This window comes from Olea europaea, unplaced genomic scaffold, assembly GCF_002742605.1.
Source record: "Olea europaea var. sylvestris unplaced genomic scaffold, O_europaea_v1 scaffold216, whole genome shotgun sequence".
In the NCBI taxonomy this organism is placed as follows: domain Eukaryota; kingdom Viridiplantae; phylum Streptophyta; class Magnoliopsida; order Lamiales; family Oleaceae; genus Olea; species Olea europaea.
The window spans coordinates 434,520-456,806 of NW_019239588.1; positions in this window are offsets into that span (position 1 = coordinate 434,520).

Consider the following 22,287-nt stretch of genomic DNA (forward strand, 5'->3'; position numbering starts at 1 on the left):
TATCAAGAAATCAAAAACCACTTTTTATTGGCTCGATTCCAATCGAATTAGACTAACTATTCGCCAAAAATGAACAAACCCGAAGTTATCATGAAATCAAAACCGTCTTTTCATTAGCTCGATTCCAATTGAAGTAGACTTGCAATTCGCCAAAAACGAACACACCGGAAGATATTAAGAAATCAAAAACCACTTTTCATTGGATCGATTCCAATTGAATCAGACTAGCAGTTCGCCAAAAACGAACAAACTTGAAGTTATCATGAAATCAAAAACTACTTTTCATTGGCTCGATTCCAATCGAATTAGAGTAGCTATTTGTCAAAAATGAAAAAACTCGAAGTTATCATGAAATCAAAACCCTCGTTTCATTGGCTCGATTCCAATCGAATTAGGCTTGCAATTCGGCAAAAAAGAACACACCCGAAGATATTAAGAAATCAAAAACCACTTTTCATTGGCTCGATTCCAATCGAATTTGAATAGCAATTTGCCAAAAATGAACAAACCCAAAGTTATCATGAAATCAAAAACCACTTTTCATTGGATCGATTCCAATCGAATTAGACTAGCAATTCGTCAAAAACGAGCAAACCCGAAGTTATCCTGAAATCAAAAACAACTTTTCACTGGCTTGATTACAATCGAATGAGACTAGCAATTCGCCAGAAACAAACAAACCCGAAGTTATCATGAAATCAAAAACCACTTTTCATTGGCTTGATTCCAATCGAATTAGACAAGCAATTCGCCAAAAACGAACAAAAACGAACAAACCCAAAGTTATCATGAAATCAAAAACCACTTTTCATTGGCTGGATTCCAATCGAATTAGAGTAGCTATTCGTAAAAAATGAACAAACCTGAAGTTATCATTAAATTAAAAACCACTTTTCATTCGCTCGATTCCGAACTTATTAGACTAGCGATTCGCCAAGAACGAACAAATCGTAAGTTATCATGAAATCGAAAACCACTTTTCATTGGCTCGATTCCGAACTTATTAGACTAGTGATTCACCAAGAACGAACAAATCGTAAGTTATCATGAAATCGAAAACCACTTTTCATTGGCTCGATTCAAATCGAATTAGACCAGCAATTCGCCAAAAATGAACAAACCCGAAGTTATCATGAAATGAAAAATCACTTTTCATTCGCTCGATTCCAATCGAATTAGACTAGCTATTCGCCAAAAATAAACAAACCCGAAGTTATCATGTAATCAAAACTCTCTTTTCATTGGCTCGATTCCAATAAAATTAGACTTGCAATTTCCCAAAATGGAACACACCCGAAGTTATCAAGAAATCAAAAACCTCATTTCATTGGCTCGATTCCAATCGAATTAGACTAGCAATTCGTAAATAATGAACAAACCCGAAGTTATCATGAAATTAAAAAACACTTTTCGTTGGACCGATTCCAATCGAATTAGACTAGCGATTCGCCAAAAACGAACAAACCCGAAGTTATCATGAAATCAAAAATCACTTTTTATTGGCTTGATTCCAATCAAATTAGACTAGCAATTCACCAAAAACGAACATACCAGAAGTTATCTTGAAATCAAAAATCAATTTTCATTGGCTCGATTCCGATCGAATTAGACTAGCAATTTGCCAAAAACGAACAACCCCGAACTTATCATGAAATAAAAAATCACTTTTCATTGGCTCGATTTCATTCGAATTAGACTAGTCATTTGCCAAAAATGAACGAACCCGAAGTTATCATGAAATCAAAAATGACTTTTCATTGGCTCGATTCCAATCAAATTAGACTAGCGATTCGCCAAAAATGAACAAACCCGAAGTTTTCATGAAATCAAAAACCACTTTTCATTGGCTTGATTCCAATCGAATTAGAGCAATTCATCATAAACAAACAAACCTGAAGTTATCTTGAAATCAAAAACCACTTTTCATTCGCTCGATTCCAAACGTATTAGACTAGTAATTCGCCAAGAACGAACAAATCCTAAGTTATCAGGAAATTGAAAACCACTTTTCATTCGCTCGATTCCAAACGAATTAGACTAGCAATTCACCAAGATCGAACAAATCCTAAGTTATCATAAAATCGAAACCACTTTTCATTGGCTCGATTCCAATCGAATTAGACTAGCAATTCGCCAAAAATGAACAAACCCGAAGATATCATGAAATCAAAAACCACTTTTCATTGGCTTGATTCCAATCGAATTAGACTAGCTATTCGCCAAAAATGAACAAACCCGAAGTTATCATGAAATCAAAACCCTCTTTTCATTGGCTCGATTCCAATCGAATTAGACTTGCAATTCGCCAAAAACGAACACACCCGAAGTTATTAAGAAATCAAAAAACACTTTTCACTGTCTCAATTCCTATCGAATTAGACTAGCAATTTGTAAAAAATAAAAAAACCCGAAGTTATCATGAAGTCAAAAACCACTTTCCATTGGATCGATTCCAATCGAATTAGACAAGCAATTCGCCAAAAACAAACAAACCCGGAGTTATCATGAAATCAAAAATCACTTTTCATTGGCTTGATTCTAATCGAATTAGGCTAGCAATTCGCCAAAAACGAACAAACCTGAAGTTATCATGAAATAAAAAACCACTTTTCATTCGCTCAATTCCAATCGAATTAGACTAGCAATTCGCCAAAAATGAACAAACTTGAAGGTATCATGAAATCAAAAACCACTTTTCAGTCGCTCGATTCCAAACAAATTAGACTAGCATTTCGCCAAGAACGAAAAATCTTAAGTTATCATGAAATCGAAAACCACTTTTCATTGGCTCGATTCTAATCGAATTACACTAGCAATTCGCCAGAAATCAACAAACCCGAAGTTATCAAAAAATCGAAAATCACTTTTCATTGCCTCGATTCCAATCGAATTATACTAGCAATTTGCCAAAAACGAAAAAATCTGAACTTGTCAAGAAATCAAAAACCACTTCTCATTGGCTCGATTCCAATCGAATTAGAGTAGCCATTCGCCAAAAATGAACGAACCCGAATTTATCATGAAGTCAAAAACCACTTTTTATTGGCTTGATTCCAATCGAATTAGATTAGCTATTCGTCAAAAATGAACAAACCCAAAGTTATCATGAAATCAAAACCCTTTTTTCATTGGTTTGATTCTAATCGAATTAGACTTGCAATTAGCCAAAAACGAACACACCCGAAGTTATTAAGAAATCAAAAACCTCTTTTCATTGGCTCGATTCCAATAAAATTAGACAAGCAATTCGTAAAAAGTGAACAAACCCGAAGTTGTCATGAAATTAAATAGCACTTTTCATTGGACCGATTCCAATCGAATTAGACTAGCGATTCGCCAAAAACGAACAAACCCGAAGTTATCATGAAATCAAAAATCACTTTTTATTGGCTTGATTCCAATCGAATTTGACTAGCAATTCGCCAAAAATGAACAAACTCGAAGTTATCATGAAATCAAAAATCACTTTTCATTGGCTCGATTCTGATCGAGTTAGACTAGCAATTCGTTAAAAACGAACAAACCCAAACTTATCATGAAATCAAAAATCACTTTTCATTGGCTTGATTCCAATCGAATTAGACTAGTCATTTGCCAAAAATGAACAAACCCGAAGTTTTCATGAAATCAAAAACCACTTTTCATTGGCTCGATTCCAATCAAATTAGACCAGCTATTCGCCAAAAATGAACAAACTCGAAGTTATCATGAAATCAAAACCCTCTTTCCATTGGCTCGGTTCTAAGAGAATTAGACTTGCAATTCGCCAAAAGCTAACACACCCAAAGTTATTAAGAAATCAAAAACCACTTTTCATTGTCTCGAATCCTATCGAATTAGACTAGCAATTCGCAAAAAATGAACAAACTCGAAGTTATCATGAAATCAAAAACCACTTTCCATTGGATCGATTCCAATCAAATTAGACAAGCAATTCGCCAAAAATGAACAAACGTAAAGTTATCATGAAATCAAAAATCACTTTTCATTGGCTTGATTCCAATTGAATTAGGCTAGCAATTCGCCAAAAACGAACAAACTTGAAGTTATCAAAAAATAAAAAACCACTTTTCATTCGCTCGATTCCAATCGAATTAGACTGGCAATTGGCCAAAAATAAACAAACATGAAGGTAGCTGGAAATCAAATACTACTTTTCATTCGCTCGATTCCAAACGAATTAGACTAGTAGTTCGCTAAGAACTAACAAATCCTAAGTTATCATGAAATCGAAAACCACTTTTCATTGGCTCGATTCCAATCGAATTACACTGGCAATTCGCCAAAAATCAACAAACCTGAAGTTATCAAGAAATCAAAAATCACTTTTCATTGGCTCGATTCCACTCGAATTAATCTAGCAATTTGCCAAAAATGAAAAAATTTGAACTTGTCAAGAAATCAAAAACCACTTTTCATTGGCTCGATTCCAATCGAATTAGACAAACCATTCGCCAGAAATGAACGAAATCGAAGTTATCATGAAATCAAAAACCACTTTTTATTGGCTCGATTCCAATAAAATTAGACTAGTGATTCGTGAAAAATGAACAAACCCAAAGTTATCATGAAATGAAAAATCACTTTTCATTCGCTTGATTCCAATCGAATTAGACTAGCTATTCACCAAAAATAAACAAGCTCGAAGTTATCATGTAATCAAAACCCTCTTTTCATTGGCTCGATTCCAATAAAATTAGACATGAAATCCGCCAAAATTGAACACACCCGAGGTTATCAAGAAATCAAAAACCACTTTTCATTGGCTCGATTCCAATCAAATTAGACTAGCAATTCGTAAAAAATGAACAAACCCGAAGTTATCATGAAATTAAAAAGCACTTTTCATTGGACCGATTCCAATCGAATTAGACTAGTGACTCGCCAAAAACGAACAAACCCGAACTTATCATGAAATCAAAAATCACTTTTCATTGGCTCGATCCCGATCGAATTAGACTAGTAATTCGCCAAAAACGAACAAACCCGAACTTATCATGAAATCAAAAATCACTTTTCATTGGCTCGATTCCAATCGAATTAGACTAGTCATTTGCCAAAAATGAACAAACCCGAAGTTATCATGAAATTAAAAACCACTTTTGATTGGCTCGATTCCAATCGAATTAGACCAGCTATTCGCCAAAAAAGAACAAACCCGAAGTTATCTTGAAATCAAAACCCACTTTTCATTGGCTCGATTCCAAGCGAATTAGACTTTCAATTCGCCAAAAAATGAACACACCCGAAGTTATCTTGAAATCAAAAATCACTTTTCATTGTCTCGATTCCGATCGAATTAGAAAAGCAATTCGTCAAAAACAAACAAACCCGAAGTTATCATGAAATCAAAAATCACTTTTCATTGGCTTGATTCCAATCGAATTAGGCTAGAAATTCGGCAAAAACGAACAAACCTGAAGTGATCATGAAATGAAAAACCACATTTCATTCGCTCGATTCCAATCGAATTAGAATAGCAATTCGCCAAAAATGAACAAACTTGAAGGTATCATGAAATCAAAAACTACTTTTGAATCGCTCGATTCCAAACAAATTAGACTAGCAGTTCGCCAAGAACGAAAAATCCTAAGTTATCATGAAATCGAAAACCACTTTTCATTGGCTCGATTCCAATCGAATTACACTAGCAATTCGCCAAAAATCAACAAACCCGAAGTTATCAAGAAATCGAAAATCACTTTTCATTGGCTCGATTCCAATCGAATTAGACTTGCAATTCGCCAAAAATTTATTGGCTCGATTCCAATCGAAATAGACTTACAATTCGCCAAAAATGAACAGACCCGATGTTATTAAGAAATCAAAGACCACTTTTCATTGGCTCGATTCCGATCGAATTAGACAAGCAATTCGCCTAAAACGAACAAACCCGTAGTTATCATGAAATCAAAAATCACTTTTCATTGGCTTGATTCTAATCGAATTAGGCTAGCAATTCGCCAAAAACGAACAAACCTGAAGTTATCATGAAATGAAAAACCACTTTTCATTCGCTCGATTCCAATCGAATTAGAATAGCAATTCACCAAAAATGAACAAACTTGAAGGTATCATGAAATCAAAAACCACTTTTCATTTGCTCGATTACAAACGAATTAGACTAGCAGTTCGCTAAGAACGAACAAATCCGAAGTTATCATGAAATCGAAAACCGCTTTTCATTGACTCGATTCAAATCCAATTACACTAGCAATTCGCCAAAAATCAACAAACCCGAAGTTATCTTGAAATCGAAACCCTCTTTTCATTGGCTCGATTCTAATCGAATTAGACTTGCAATTCGCCAAAAACGAACACACCTGAAGTTATCAAGAAATCAAAACCCTCTTTTCATTTGCTCGATTCCAATCGAATTAGACTAGCCATTCGCCAAAAATGAACGAACCCGAAGTTATCATGAAATCAAAAACCACTTTTCATTGGCTCCATTGCAATCAAATTAGACTAGCGATTCGCCAACAACGAACAAACCCGAAGTTATCATGAAATGAAAAACCACTTTTTCATTCGCTCGATTCCAATCGAAATAGACTAGCAATTCGCCAAAAATGAACAAACATGAACGTATCATGAAATCAAAAACCACTTTTCATTTGCTCGATTCTAAACGAATTAGACTAGCAGTTCGCTAAGAACGAACAAATCCTAAGTTATCATGAAATCGAAAACCACTTTTCATTGGCTCGATTCAAATCGAATTACACTAGAAATTCGCCAAAAATCAAAAAACCTGAAGTTATCAAGAAATCAAAAATCACTTTTCATCGGCTCAATTCCATTCGAATTAAACTAGCAATTCACCAAAAACATAAAAATTTGAACTTGTCAAGAAGTCAAAAACCCCTTTTCATTGTCTCGATTCCAATCGAATTAGACTAGCCATTCGCCAAAAACGAACGAACTCGAAGTTATCATGAAATCAAAAACCACTTTTCATTGGCTTCATTGCAATCAAATTAGACTAGCGGTTCGCCAAAAATGAACAAACCCGATGTTTTCATTGGCTCGATTCCAATCGAATTAGACTAGCGATTCGCCAAAAATGAACGAACCCAAAGTTATCATGAAATCAAAAACCACTTTTTATTGGCTCGATTCCAATCGAATTAGACTAGCTATTCGCCAAAAATGAACAAACCCAAAGTTGTCATGAAATAAAAACCCTCTTTTCATTAGCTCGGTTCCAATCGAATTAGACTTGCAATTCGCCAAAAACGAACGCACCCGAAGTTATTAAGAAATCAAAAACCACTTTTCATTGTCTCAATTTCTATCGAATTAGACTAGCAATTCGCAAAAAATGAACAAACCCGAAGTTATCACGAAATCAAAAACCACTTGCCATTGGATCGATTCCAATCGAATTAGACGCGCAAATTGCCAAAAATGAACAAACCCGAAGTTATCATGAAATCCAAAGACACTTTCATTTGCTTGATTCTAATCGAATTAGGCTAGCAATTCGCCAAAAACAAACGAACCTGAAGTTATCATGAAATAAAAAACCACTTTTCATTCACTCGATTCCAATCGAATTATACTAGCAATTCGCCAAAAATAAAAAAACTTGAAGGTATCATGAAATAAAAAACTACTTTTCATTTTCTCGATTCTAAACGAATTAGACTAACAGCTCGCCAAGAACGAACAAATCCTAAGTTATCATGAAATCGAAAACCAATTTTCATTGGCTCGATTCCAATCGAATTAGACTAGCGATTCGCCAAAAATGAACAAATCCGAAATTATCATGAAATCAAAAACCACTTTTTATTGGCTCGATTCCAATCGAATTAGACTAGCTATTCTTAAAAAATGAACGAAGCCGAAGTTATCATGAAATCAAAACCCTCTTTTCGTTGGCTCGATTCCAATCGAATTAGACTTCCAATTCGCAAAAAACAAACACACCCGAAGTTATTAAGAAATCAAAAACCTCTTTTCATTGCTCGATTCCAATCAAATTAGACTAGCAATTCGTAAAAAGTGAACAAACACAAAGTTTTCATTGGCTCGATACCAATTGAATTAGCCTAGCGATTCGCCAAAAATGAACAAACCCGAAGTTATCATGAAATCAAAAACCACTTCTTATTGGCTCGATTCCAATCGAATTAGACTAGCAATTCGCCAAAAACGAACACACCCGAAGTTATCAAGAAATCAAAACCCTCTTTTCATTTGCTTGATTCCAACCGAATTAGACTAGCAATTTGCGAAAACGAACAAACCATAAGGTTTCATGAAATCAAAAATCACTTTTCATTGGTTCGATTCCAAACAATTAGACTAGCAGTTTGCTAAGAAAGAACAAATCCTAAGTTATCATGAAATCGAAAACCACTTTTCATTGGGTCGATTCAAATCGAATTACACTAGCAATTCGCCAAAAATCAACAAACCTGAAGTTATCAAGAAATCAAAAATCACTTTTCATTGGCTTGATTCCATTCAAATTAAACTAGCAATTCACCAAAAACGAAAAATTTTGAACTTGTCAAGAAATCAAAAACCCCTTTTCATTGTCTCGATTCCTATCGAATTAGACTAGCCATTCGCCAAAAACGAACGAACCTGAAGTTATCATGAAATCAAAAACCACTTTTCATTGGCTCCATTGCAATCAAATTAGACTAGCGATTCGCCAAAAATGAACAAACCCAAAGTTCTCATTGGCTCGATTCCAATATAATTAGACTAGCGATTCGCCAAAAATGAACGAACCCGAAGTTATCATGAAATGAAAAACAATTTTTCATTGGCTCGATTCCAATCAGATTAGACTAGTAATTCGCCAAAAATGAACAAACTTGAAGGTATCATGAAATCAAAAACCACTTTTCATTTGCTCGATTCCAAACAAATTAGACTAGCAGTTCGCTAAGAACGAACAAATCCTAAGTTATGATGAAATCGAAAACCAATTTTCATTGGCTTGATTGCAATCGAATTAGACTAGCAATTCGCCAAAAATCAACAAACTCGAAGTTATCAAGAAATCAAAAACAACTTTTCATTGGTTCGATTCCAATCGAATTAAACTAGCAAGTCGCCAATAACGAAAAAATCTGAACTTGTCAAGAAATCAAAAACCACTTTTCATTAGCTCGATTCCTATCGAATTAGACGAGCCATTCGCCAAAAATGAACGAACCCGAAGTTATCATGAAATCAAAAACTACTTTTCACTGGCTCGATTCCAATCAAATTAGACTAGCGATTCGCCAAAGATGAAAAAATTCGAAGTTTTCATTGGCTCGATACCAATCGAATTAGACTAGCGATTTGCCAAAAATGAACAAACCCGAAGTTATCATGAAATCAAAAACCACTTCTTATTGGCTCGATTCCAATCGAATAAGACTAGCAATTCGCCAAAAATGAACAAACTCGAAGTTATCTTGAAATCAAAACCCTCTTTTCATTGGCTCGATTCTAATCGAATTAGACTTGCAATTCGCCAAAAATGAACACACCTAAAGTTATCAAGAAATCAAAACCCTCTTTTCATTTGATCGATTCCAATCGAATTAGACTAGCAATTCTCCAAAAATGAACAAACCTGAAGTTTTCATGAAATCAAAAATAACTTTTCATTGGTTTGATTCAAATCGAATTAGACTAGCAATTCGCCATAAACGAACAAGCCTGAAGTTATCTTGAAATCAAAAACCACTTTTCATTGGCTCGATTCCAAACGAATTAGACTAGCAATTCGCCAAGAATGAAGAAATCCTAAGTTATCATGAAATCAAAAACCACTTTTCATTCGCTCGATTCCAAACGAATTAGACTAGCAATTCAACAAGAACGAACAAATCCTAAGTTACCATGAAATCGAAACCACTTTTCATTGGATCGATTCCAACCGAATAAGACTAGCGATTCATTAAAAATGAACAAACCCAAAGTTATCATGAAATCAAAAATCACTTTTCATTGGCTCGATTCAAATCGAATTAGACTAGCAATTTGCAAAAAAAAAAAAGAACAAACCCGAAGTTATCATGAAATCAAATTCCACTTTTCATTGGCTTGATTCCAATCGAATTAGACTGCCAATTCACCAAAAATGAACAAATCCGAAGTTTTCATGAAATCAAAAACCTCTTTTCATTGGCTCGATTCCAATCGAATTAGACTAGCAATTCGCAAAAAAAATGAACAAACCCAAAGTTATCATGAAATCAAAAACCTGTTTTCATTGGCTCTATTCTAATCGAATTATACTAGCAATTCGCGAAAATCGAACAAACCTGAAGTTACCTTGAAATCAAAAGCTACATTTCATTGGCTTGATTCCAATCTAATTACAGTGGCAATTCGCCAAAAATTAACAAACCTGAATTATCATGAAATCAAAACCACTTTTCATTGCCTTGATTCCAATCGAATTAGACTAGCAATTCGCCAAAAATGAACAAACCCGAAGTTATCATGAAATCAAAACCCTCTTTTCATTGGCTTGATTCCAATCGAATTAGACTTGCAATTCGCTAAAACCAACGAAAAAACCCGAAGTTATCATTAAATCAAAACCTACTTTTCATTGGCTCGATTCTAATCGAATTAGAATAGCTATTCGGCAAAAATGAACAAACCAGAAGTTATCATGAAATCAAAATCCTCTTTTCATTGGCTCGATTCCAATCGAATTAGACTTGTAATTCGCCAAAAATGATCACACCTGAAGTTATTAAGAAATCAAAAACCTCTTTTCATTGTCTCGATTCCTATCGAATTAGACTAGCAATTCGCAAAAAATGAACAAACCCGAAGTTATCAAGAAATCAAAAACCACTTTCCATTGGATCGATTCCAATCGAATTAAACAAGCAATTGGCCAAAAATGAACAAACCCGAAGTTATCATGAAATCAAAAATCACTTTTGGTTGGCTTGATTCTAATCGAATTAGCCTAGCAATTCGCCAAAAATGAACAAACCTGAAGTTATCATGAAATAAAAAACCACTTTTCATTCGCTCGATTCCAATCGAATTAGACTAGCAATTCGCCAAAAATGAACAAACTTGAAGATATCATGAAATCAAAAACCACTTTTCATTCGCGCGATTCCAAACGAATTAGACTAGCAGTTCGAACGAAGAAATCCTAAGTTCTCATGAAATCGAAAATCATTTTTCATTAGCTCGATTCCAATCGAATAACACTAGCAATTCGCCAAAAATCAACAAACCCGAAGTTATCAAGAAATCAAAAATTACTTTTCATTGGCTCGATTCCAATCGAATTAAACTAGCAATTCGTCAAAAGCAAAAAAATCTGAACTTGTCAAGAAATCAAAAACCCCTTTTCACTGGCTCGATTCCAATCGAATTAGACTAGCCATTCGTAAAAAATGAACGAACCCGAAGTTATCATGAAATCAAAAATCACTTTTTATTGGCTCGATTCCAATCAAATTAGACTAGCAATTCGCCAAAAATGAACAAACCCGAAGTTTTCATTGGCTCGATTCCAATCGAATTAGACTAGCGATTCGCCAAAAATGAACAAACCCGAAGTTATCATGAAATCAAAACCCTCTTTTCATTGGCTCAATTCTAATCGAATTAGACTTGCATTTCGCAAAAAAATGAACACACCGAAGTTATTAAGAAATCAAAAACCTCTTTTCATTGGCTCGATTCCAATCAAATTAGACTAGCAATTCGTAAAAAGTGAACAAACCCGAAGTTATCATGAAATTAAAAAGGACTTTTCATTGGACCGATTCCAATTGAATTAGACTAGGGATTCACCAAAAACGAACAAACCCGAAGTTATCATGAAATCAAATATCACTTTTTAGTGGCTTAATTCCAATCGAATTATACTAGCAATTCGCCAAAAACGAACAAACTCGAAGTTATCATGAAATAAAAAATCACTTTTCATTGGCTCGATTCCGATCGAATTAGACTAGCAATTCGCTAAAAACGAACAAACCCAAACTTATCATGAAATGAAAAATCACTTTTCATTGGCTCGATTCCAATCGAACAAGACTAGTCATTTGCCAAAAATGAACAAACCCGAAGTTATCATGAAATCAAGAACCATTTTTCATTGGCTCGATTTCAATCGAATTAGACCAGCTATTCGCCAAAAATAAACACACTCGAAGTTATCATAAAATCAAAACCCTCTTTTCATTGGCTCGATTCCAAGAGAATTAGACTTGCCATTCGCCAAAAACGAACACACCCGAAGTTATTAAGAAATCAAAAATCACTTTTCGTTGGCTCGATTCCAATCGAATTAGACAAGCAATTCGCCAAAAATAAACAAACCCGAAGTTATCATGAAATCAAAAATCACTTTTCATTTGCTTGATTCCTATCGAATTAGACAAGCAATTCGCCAAAAGCGAACAAACCCGAAGTTATCATGAAATCAAAAATCACTTTTCATTGGCTTGATTCCAATCGAATTAGGCTAGCAATTAGACAAAAACGAACAAACCTGAAGTGATCATCAAATGAAAAACCACATTTCATTCGCTCGATTCCAATCGAATTAGAATAGCAATTCGCCAAAAATGAACAAACATGAAGGTATCATGAAATCAAAAACCACTTTTCAATCGCTCGATTCCAAACAAATTAGACTAGCAGTTCGCCAAGAACGAAAAATCCTAAGTTATCATGAAATCGAAAACCACTTTTCATTGGCTCGATTCCAATCGAATTACACTAGCAATTCGCCAAAAATCAACAAACCTGAAGTTATCTTGAAATCGAAACCCTCTTTTCATTGGCTCGATTCTAATCGAATTAGACTTGCAATTCGCCAAAAACAAACACACCTGAAGTTATCAAGAAATCAAAACCCTCTTTTCATTTGCTCGATTCCAATCGAATTAGACTAGCCATTCGCCAAAAATGAACGAACCCGAAGTTATCATGAAATCAAAAATCACTTTTCATTGGCTCCATTGCAATCAAATTAGACTAGCGATTCGCCAAAAACGAACAAACCCGAAGTTATCATGAAATGAAAAATCACTTTTCATTCGCTCGATTCCAATCGAAATAGACTAGCAATTCGCCAAAAATGAACAAACTTGAAGGTATCATGAAATCAAAAACCACTTTTCATTTGCTCGATTCCAAACGAATTAGACTAGCAGTTCGCTAAGAAAGAACAAATCCTAAGTTATCATGAAATCGAAAACCACTTTTCATTGGCTCGATTCCAATCGAATTACACTAGCAATTCGCCAAAAATTAACAATCCTGAAGTTATCAAGAAATCAAAAATCACTTTTATTGGCTCGATTCCAATCGAATTAAACAAGCAATTCGCCAAAAATGAGAAAATCTGAACTTGGCAAGAAATCAAAAACCCCTTTCCATTGGCTCGATTCAAATCGACTTAGACTAGCCATTCGCCAAAAATGAACGAACCCAAAGTTATCACGAAATGAAAAACCACTTTTCATTGGCTCCATTCCAAACAAATTAGACTAGCGATTCGCCAAAAAAGAACAAACACGAAGTTTTCATCGGCTCGATTCCAATCGAATTAGACTAGCGATTTGCCAAAAATGAACAAACCCGAAGTTATCATGAAATAAAAAACCACTTTTTACTGGCTCGATTCCAATCGAATTAGACTAGCTATTCGCCAAAAGTGAACAAACCCGAAGTTATCAAGAAATTAAAACCCGCTTTTCATTGGCTCGATTCCTATCGAATTAGACTTGCAATTCGCCAAAAACGAACACACCCGAAGTTATTAAGAAATCAAAAACCACTATTCATTGTCTCGATTCCGATCGAATTAGACTACCAATTCGCAAAAATAAACAAACCCAAAGTTATCATGAAATCAAAAACCACTTTCCATCGGATCGATTCCAATCGAATTAGATAAGCAATTCGCCAAAAATGAACAAACCCGAAGTTATCAGGAAATCAAAAATCACATTTCATTGGCTTGATTCTAATTGAATTAGGCTAGCAATTCGCCAAAAATGAACAAACCCGAAGTTATCATGAAATAAAAAACCACTTTCATTCGCTCGATTCCAAACGAATTTGACTGGAAATCAAATACCACTTTTCATTCGCTCGATTCCAAACGAATTAGGCTAGCAGTTCGCTAAGAACGGACAAATCCTATGTTATCATAAAATCGAAAACCTCTTTTCATTGGCTCGATTCCAATCGAATTACACTAGCAATTCGCCAAAAATCAATAAACCTAAAGTTATCAAGAAATCAAAAATCACTTTTCATTGGCTCGATTCCAATCGAATTAAACAAGCAATTTGCCAAAAATGAAAAAATCTGAACTTGTCAAGAAATCAAAAACCCCTTTTCTTTGGCTCGATTCCAATCGAATTAGACTACCCATTCGCTAAAAATGAACGAACCCGAAGTTATCATGAAATCAAAAACCACTTTTCATTGGCTCGATTCCAATCGAATTAGTCTTGTGATTCGCCAAAAATGAACAAATCCGAAGTTATCATGAAATCAAAAATCACTTTTCATTGGCTCGATTCCAATCGAATTAAACTAGCAATTCGCCAAAAATGAAAAAATCTGAACTTGTCAAGAAATCGAAAACCACCTTTCATTGGCTCGATTCCAATCGAATTAGACTAGCCATTTGCCAAAAATGAACAAACCCAAAGTTATCATAAAATCAAAAACCACTTTTCGTTGGCTCGATTCCAATCAAATTAGACTAGTGATTCGCTTAAAATGAACAAACCCGAAGTTTTCATTGGCTCGATTCCAATCGAATTAGACAAGCGATTCGCCAAAAAATGAACAAACCCGAAGTTATCATGAAATCAAAAACCACTTCTTATTTGCTCGATTCCAATCGAATCAGACTAGTTACTCACCAAAAATGAACAAACCTGAAGTTATCATGAAATCAAAACCCACTTTTCATTGGCTCGATTACAATCGAATTAGATTTGCAATTCGCTAAAAATGAACACAACCGAAGTTATCAAGAAATTAAAACCACTTTTCATTGGCTTTATTCCAATCGAATTAGACTAGCAATTCAAAAAAAAAAAGAACAAACTCGAAGTTATCATGAAATCAAAATCCACTTTTCATTGGCTCGATTCCAATCGAATTAGACTAGCAATTAACCAAAAATGAGCAAACCCGAAGTTATCATGAAATCAAAAGCCACATTACATTGGCTCGATTCCAATCTAATCGACTGGTAATTTGCCAAAAATTAACAAACCCGAAGTTATCATGAAATCAAAAGCCACTTTTCATTGGCTCGATTCCAACCGAATTTGACTAGCAATTCGCTAAAAATGAACAAATCCGAAGTTATCATGAAATCAAAGACTACATTTCATTGGATCAATTCCAATCGAATTAGAATAGCAATTCGCCAAAAACGAGCAAACCTAAAGTTATCATAAAATCAAAAATTACTTTTCATTGGCTTGATTCCAATCGATTTAGACTAGCAATTTGCCAGAAACTAGCAAACCAGAAGTTTTCCCGAAATCAAAAATTACTTTTCATTTGCTCGATTCCAATCGAATTAGACTAGCGATTCGCAAAAAAAGAACAAACCCGAAGTTATCAAGAAATCAAAAATCACTTTTCGTTGGCTCGATTCCAATCGAATTAGACCATCAATTCGCTAAAAATGAACAAACCTGAAGTTAGCACGAAATCAAAAACCACTTTACATTCGCTCGATTCGAAATGAATTAGACTAGCAATTCGCCAAGAACGAAATCATAAGTTATCATGAAATCAAAAACCACTTTTCATTCACTCGATTCCAAACGAATTAGACTAGCAATTCGCCAAGAATGAACAAATCCTAAGTTATCGTGAAATCAGAACCACATTTCATTTGCTCGATTCCAATCGAATAAGAATAGCAATTCGCCATAAATGAACAAACCCAAAATTATCATCAAATCAAAAATCACTTTTCATTGGCTCGATTCCAATCGAATTAGACTAGCAATTCGCAAAAAAAAAATGAACAAACTCGATGTTATCATGAAATCAAAATCCACTTTTCATTGGATTGATTCCAATCGAATTAGACTACCAATTCACCAAAAATGAACAAACCCGAAGTTATCATGAAATCAAAAACCTCTTTTCATTGGCTCGATTTCAATCGAATTAGACTAGCAATTCGTAAAAAAAAAAAGAACAAACCCGAAGTTGTCATGAAATCAAAAACCTCTTTTCATTGGCTCTATTCCAATCGAATTATACTAGCAATTACGAAAAATAAACAAACCTGAAGTTACCATGAAATCAAAAGCCACATTTCATTGGCTTGATTCCAATCTAATCAAAGTGGCAATTCGCCAAAAATTAACAAACCTGAATTATCATGAAAGCAAAACCACTTTTCATTGGCTTGATTCCAATCTAATTAAACAAGCAATTCGCCAAAAACGAACAAACCCGAAGTTATCATGAAATCAAAACCCTCTTTTCATTGGCTCGATTCCAATCGAATTAGACTTGCAATTCGCCAAAAATGAAAACACCCGAAGTTATCATGAAATCAAAAACCTCTTTTTATTGGCTCGATTCCAATCGAATTAGACTAGCAATTCGCAAAAAAAATGAACAAAACCGTAATTATCATGAAATCAAAATCCACTTTTCATTAGCTTGATTCCAATCGAATTAGACTAGCAATTCGCCAAAAACGAACAAACCCGAAGTTATCATGAAACCAAAAACCTCTTTTCATTGGCTCTATTCCAATCGAATTATACTAGCAATTCTCAAAAAATGAACAAACCCGAAGTTACCATGAGATCAAAAGCCACATTTCATTGGCTTGATTCCAATCTAATCAGAGTGGCAATTCGCCAAAAATTAACAAACCTGAATTATTAAGAAATCAAAACCATTTTTCATTGGCTCGATTCCAATCGAATTAGACTAGCAATTCGTAAAAAACGAACAAACCTGAAGTTATCATGAAATCAAAACCCTCTTTTCATTGGCTCGATTCCAACTGAATTATTCTAGCAATTTGCCAAAAACGAACAAATCTTAAATTATCATGAAATAAAAAACCACATTTCATTGGATCGATTCGAATCGAATTAGACTAGCAATTCACAAAAAATGAGCAAACCCGAAGTTATCATGAAATCAAAAATCACTTTTCATTGGCTTGATTCTAATCGAATTAGACTAGCAATTCACCAAAAATGAACAAACCTGAAGTTATCATGAAATCAAAAACCACTTTTCATTCGCTCGATTCCAAACGAATTAGACTAGCACTTCGCCAAGAACGAACAAATCCTAAGTTATCATGAAATCAAAAACCACTTTTCATTGGCTCGATTCCAATTGAATTAAATTTGCAATTCGCCAAAAACGAACACACCCGAAGTTATCAAGCTATTAAAACCACTTTTCATTGGCTTTATTCCAATCGAATTAGACTAGCAAATCGTAAAAAAAAAAAAAAAAAAAAAAACCCCGAAGTTATCATGAAATCAAAATTCACTTTTCATTGGCTCGATTCCAATCGAATTAGACTAGCAATTCGCCAAAAACGAACAAACCCGAAGTTATCATGAAATCAAAAGCCACATTTCATTGGCTCGATTCCAATCTAATCAAACTAGTAATTTGCCAAAAATTAATAAACCCGAAGTTATCATGAAATCAAAAGCCACTTTTGATTGGCTCCATTCCAACCGAATTAGACTAGCAATTCGCTAAAAATGAACAAATCCGAAGTTATCATGAAATCAAAGACTACATTTCATTGGATCGATTCCAATCGAATTAGACTAGCAATTCGCCAAAAACGAGCAAACCTGAAGTTATCATGAAATCAAAAATCACTTTTCATTGGCTTGATTCCAATCGATTTAGACTAGCAATTCGCCAGAAATGAGCAAACCCAAAGTTTTCACAAAATCAAAAAACCACTTTTCATTGGCTCGATTCCAATCGAGTTAGACTAGTAATTCACCAAAAAAAGAACAAACCCGAAGTTATCATGAAATCAAAAACAACTTTTCATTGACTCGAATCCAATCGAATTAGACCATCAATTCGCTAAAAACGAACAAACTTGAAGTTATCACGAAATCAAAAACCACTTTAAATTCGCTCGATTCCAAACGAATTAGACTAGCAATTCGCCAAGAGTGAACAAATCCTAAGTTATCATGAAATCAAAAACCACTTTTCATTGGCTTGATTCCAATTGAATTAGACTAGCAATTTGCCAACAACGAACAAACCCGAAGTTATCATGAAATCAAAACCCTCTTTTCATTGTGTAATATTTCGAATTTTGTGCTCATTTAATTTTTAGAATAGTAATTTAACTTTTCAAAATTTAGCTTGACCAAAAAATTATTTATGGTTGCCAAATTTTGCATTGGTTGATTTATTAAAAGTTTTTCCAAATAATTTGTTAATTAGGGGTTTGGGATAAATGTCCATTTTACACCTAATTACTAAAGTTAAACATTGTTTCTCCAACTTGGCCGAAAATTGATGAAACATATATGCATGAGGTGTTTTAACTTAAGCATGTGGTGGCTAAGGCATGCATGAGGTGTTTTAACTTAAGCATGTGGTCGCTAAAGGCATGCATAGTTGTTTAATTGAAGTTAAGGTTTTCTTGCATGCTGCCCATGTGTAGAATTTGTTGAAGAGACACCCAAAATTTATCATTTTTCTCACCATAAATAGATGTGTTGCTGCCCTTTATTTCCCTTGCATGAAAAACAAATTAACACTTGTTTATAAGAGGGCAGAAAACGTGAGGGAAGAAGAGGACTAGCCTAGCATTTCTCAATTCATTTTCAACCAAGATTTCTTCAAGTTTTATTGTAAGATACTTTCTATGCTAAAGTGGTATGATTTCATGGTAATATTTATGCTTAAGCTATGCATGAAAAACCATAATATGAATGTGGTGGACAAGTCCACAAAGTTAGATATCTATTTATACCTTAGGACAAGTCCGAAGGGCACCGGCAAGCCGGAATGTGCAAGTATGTGTTTGATTGCATTCTTTTGTGTAGTATTAACATGTTAAAATCCAAGCATGGTATCTTATTGAGTATTCTTTATACTCATAGTGTTCTATACTAAATTCTCAGATTCATAAATGCGGAGTTGGTGGAAGTCAGTCGGCATAATCGATGATGGGTTAAGGACAAGGTTGTTTTGCATCGAAGTTTTGTTTTTTGCATGTTTTGTCCGACTGCTTTCCATATGTTTTCGTATGGTATTGTATAAAAACATGTATGAGACATGATGTAATATGGTACCGGAAGTAAATTAAGCAATTATATCTTCTATGTTGTGTTAATAGACCATTTTTTAAAAAACTTCTCCTTGCAAGTGACAAAAGGCAGAAACGGGACAGTTTTTGGGTCAATTTCAACACGTTATTTTTGACTCCATAAACTTCCATTTGAGACTCTGAAAATATTACTGCATTCCTAATGAGTTTTCTTAATATGGGCACAAGAATCACTCAGTTTGGATATCTGTAGCCTGAGGTATGAATTTTTAAACGTTGAAGGGTCAAATCTGAAATTTCTGTGCAATACCTCACTGTTTTCAGTAAAACGCCCATATTATATGATCTTGGAAATTTTTTATATTTTAACCTAGAAAACTACTTCAAAATATCTTTCTAATGTCGTGAATTTCATAGAAAACAGAGTTGGGATGAATTTTATAAAAATAGTCGAACTTGCTGCCACAACTAACCGTGACAGTGCAGAGTCCGTATATGTAAAATATAATTTCTTGTCGACATGCGCTTATACGGGCCATTGAAAATTTATTAGAGAAATTTTACTAAATTGAAAATAAGTTTTTGACATGTAATACTCCTATTTAAGAGTATTTACATGTACCAAAGGCAGAAGCTATTATGTTTTGTACGTGACACTCGAAACTTAAGTTCAGGGCGTCACACATTGGCTCGTTTCCAACTGAATCAGACTAGTAATTCGCCAAAAACGAACAAATTCGAAGTTATCATGAAATCAAAAACCACATTTCATTGGATCGATTCCAATCGAATTAGACTAGCAATTCACCAAAAACGAGCAAACACGAAGTTTTCTTGAAAACAAAAATCACTTTTCATTGGCTCGATTCCGATCAAATTAGACTAGCAATTCGCCAAAAATGAACAAACGTGAAGTTATCATGAAATCAAAAACCACTTTTAATTCGTTCGATTCCAAAAAAATTAGACTAGCAATTCGCCAAGAACGAACAAATCCTAAGTTATCATGGAATCAAAAACGACTTTTCATTGGCTCGATTCCAATAGAATTAGACTAGCAACACGCCAAAAATGAACAAACCCGAAGTTATCATGAAATCAAAACCTGCTTTTCATTGGCTCGATTCCAACTGAATTAGACTCTCAATTCGCCAAAAACGAACAAACCCGAAATTTTCACGAAATCAAAAAACCACTTTTCATTGGATCGATTCCAATCGAATTAGACTAGCAATTCGCAAAAAAAGAACAAACCCGAAGTTATCATGAAATCAAAAACCACTTTTCATCAGCTCGATTCCAGTCGAATTAGACCATCAATTCGCTAAAAACGAACAAACCTGAAGTTATTATGAAATCGAAAACCCCTTCACATTCGCTTGATTCCAAACGAATTCGACTAGCAATTCGCCAAGAACGACCAAACCCTAAGTATCATGAAATCAAAAACCAGTTTTCGTTGGCTCGATTCCAATCGAATTAGACTAGCAATTCGCTAAAAATGAATAAACTCGAAATTATCATGAAATCAAAAATCGCATTTCATTGACTCGATTCCAATCGAATTAGACTAGCAATTCGTAAAAAAAGAATGAACCCGAAGTTATCATGAAATCAAAAACCACTTTTCATTGGCTTGATTCCAATGGAATTAGACCATCAATTCGCTAAAAACGAACAAACCTGAAGTTATCATGAAATCAAAAACCACTTTACATTCACTCGATTCCAACTGAATTAGACTAGCAATTCGCCAGAAACGAACATACCTGAAATTTTCAAGAAATCAAATAACCACTTTTCATTGGCTTGATTACAATCGAATTAGACTAGCCATTCGCCAAAAATGAACGAACCCGAATTATCATGAAATAAAAAACCACTTTTCAATGGCCCGTTTCCAATTGAATTAGACTAGCGATTCGCCAAAAATGATCAAACTCGAAGTTATCGTAAAATCAAAAACCACTTTTTATTGGCTTGATTCCAATTGAATTAGACTAGCTATTCACCTAAAATGAACAAACCCGAAGTTATCATGAAATCAAAACCCTCTTTTCATTGGCTCGATTCCAATCGAATTAGACTTGCAATTCGCCAAAACGAACACACCCGATGTTATGAAGAAATCAAAACCCTCTTTTCATTGGCTCGATTCCAATCGAATTAAACTAGCAATTCGCCAAAAATGAACAAACCCGAAGTTTTCACGAAATCAAAAACCACTTTTCATTGCCTTGAATCCAATCGAATTAGACTAACAATTTCCCAAAAACGAACAAACCTATAGTTATCATGAAATCAAAAACCACTTTTCATTCGCTTGATTCCAGACAAATTAGACTAGCAATTCGCCAAGAACAAACAAATCCTAAGTTATCATGAAATCAAAAACTACTTTTCATTTGCTCCCAAACGAAATAGACTAGCAATTCGCCAAGAACGAACAAATCCTAAGTTATCATGAAATCAAAACTACTTTTTCATTGGCTCGATTCCAATAGAATTAGACTAGCAACACGCCAAAAATGAACAAACCCGAAGTTATCATGAAATCAAAACCTGCTTTTCATTGGCTCGATTCCAACTGAATTAGACTCTCAATTCGCCAAAAACGAACAAACCCGAAATTTTCACGAAATCAAAAAACCACTTTTCATTGGATCGATTCCAATCGAATTAGACTAGCAATTCGCAAAAAAAGAACAAACCCGAAGTTATCATGAAATCAAAAACCACTTTTCATCAGCTCGATTCCAGTCGAATTAGACCATCAATTCGCTAAAAACGAACAAACCTGAAGTTATTATGAAATCGAAAACCCCTTCACATTCGCTTGATTCCAAACGAATTCGACTAGCAATTCGCCAAGAACGACCAAACCCTAAGTATCATGAAATCAAAAACCAGTTTTCGTTGGCTCGATTCCAATCGAATTAGACTAGCAATTCGCTAAAAATGAATAAACTCGAAATTATCATGAAATCAAAAATCGCATTTCATTG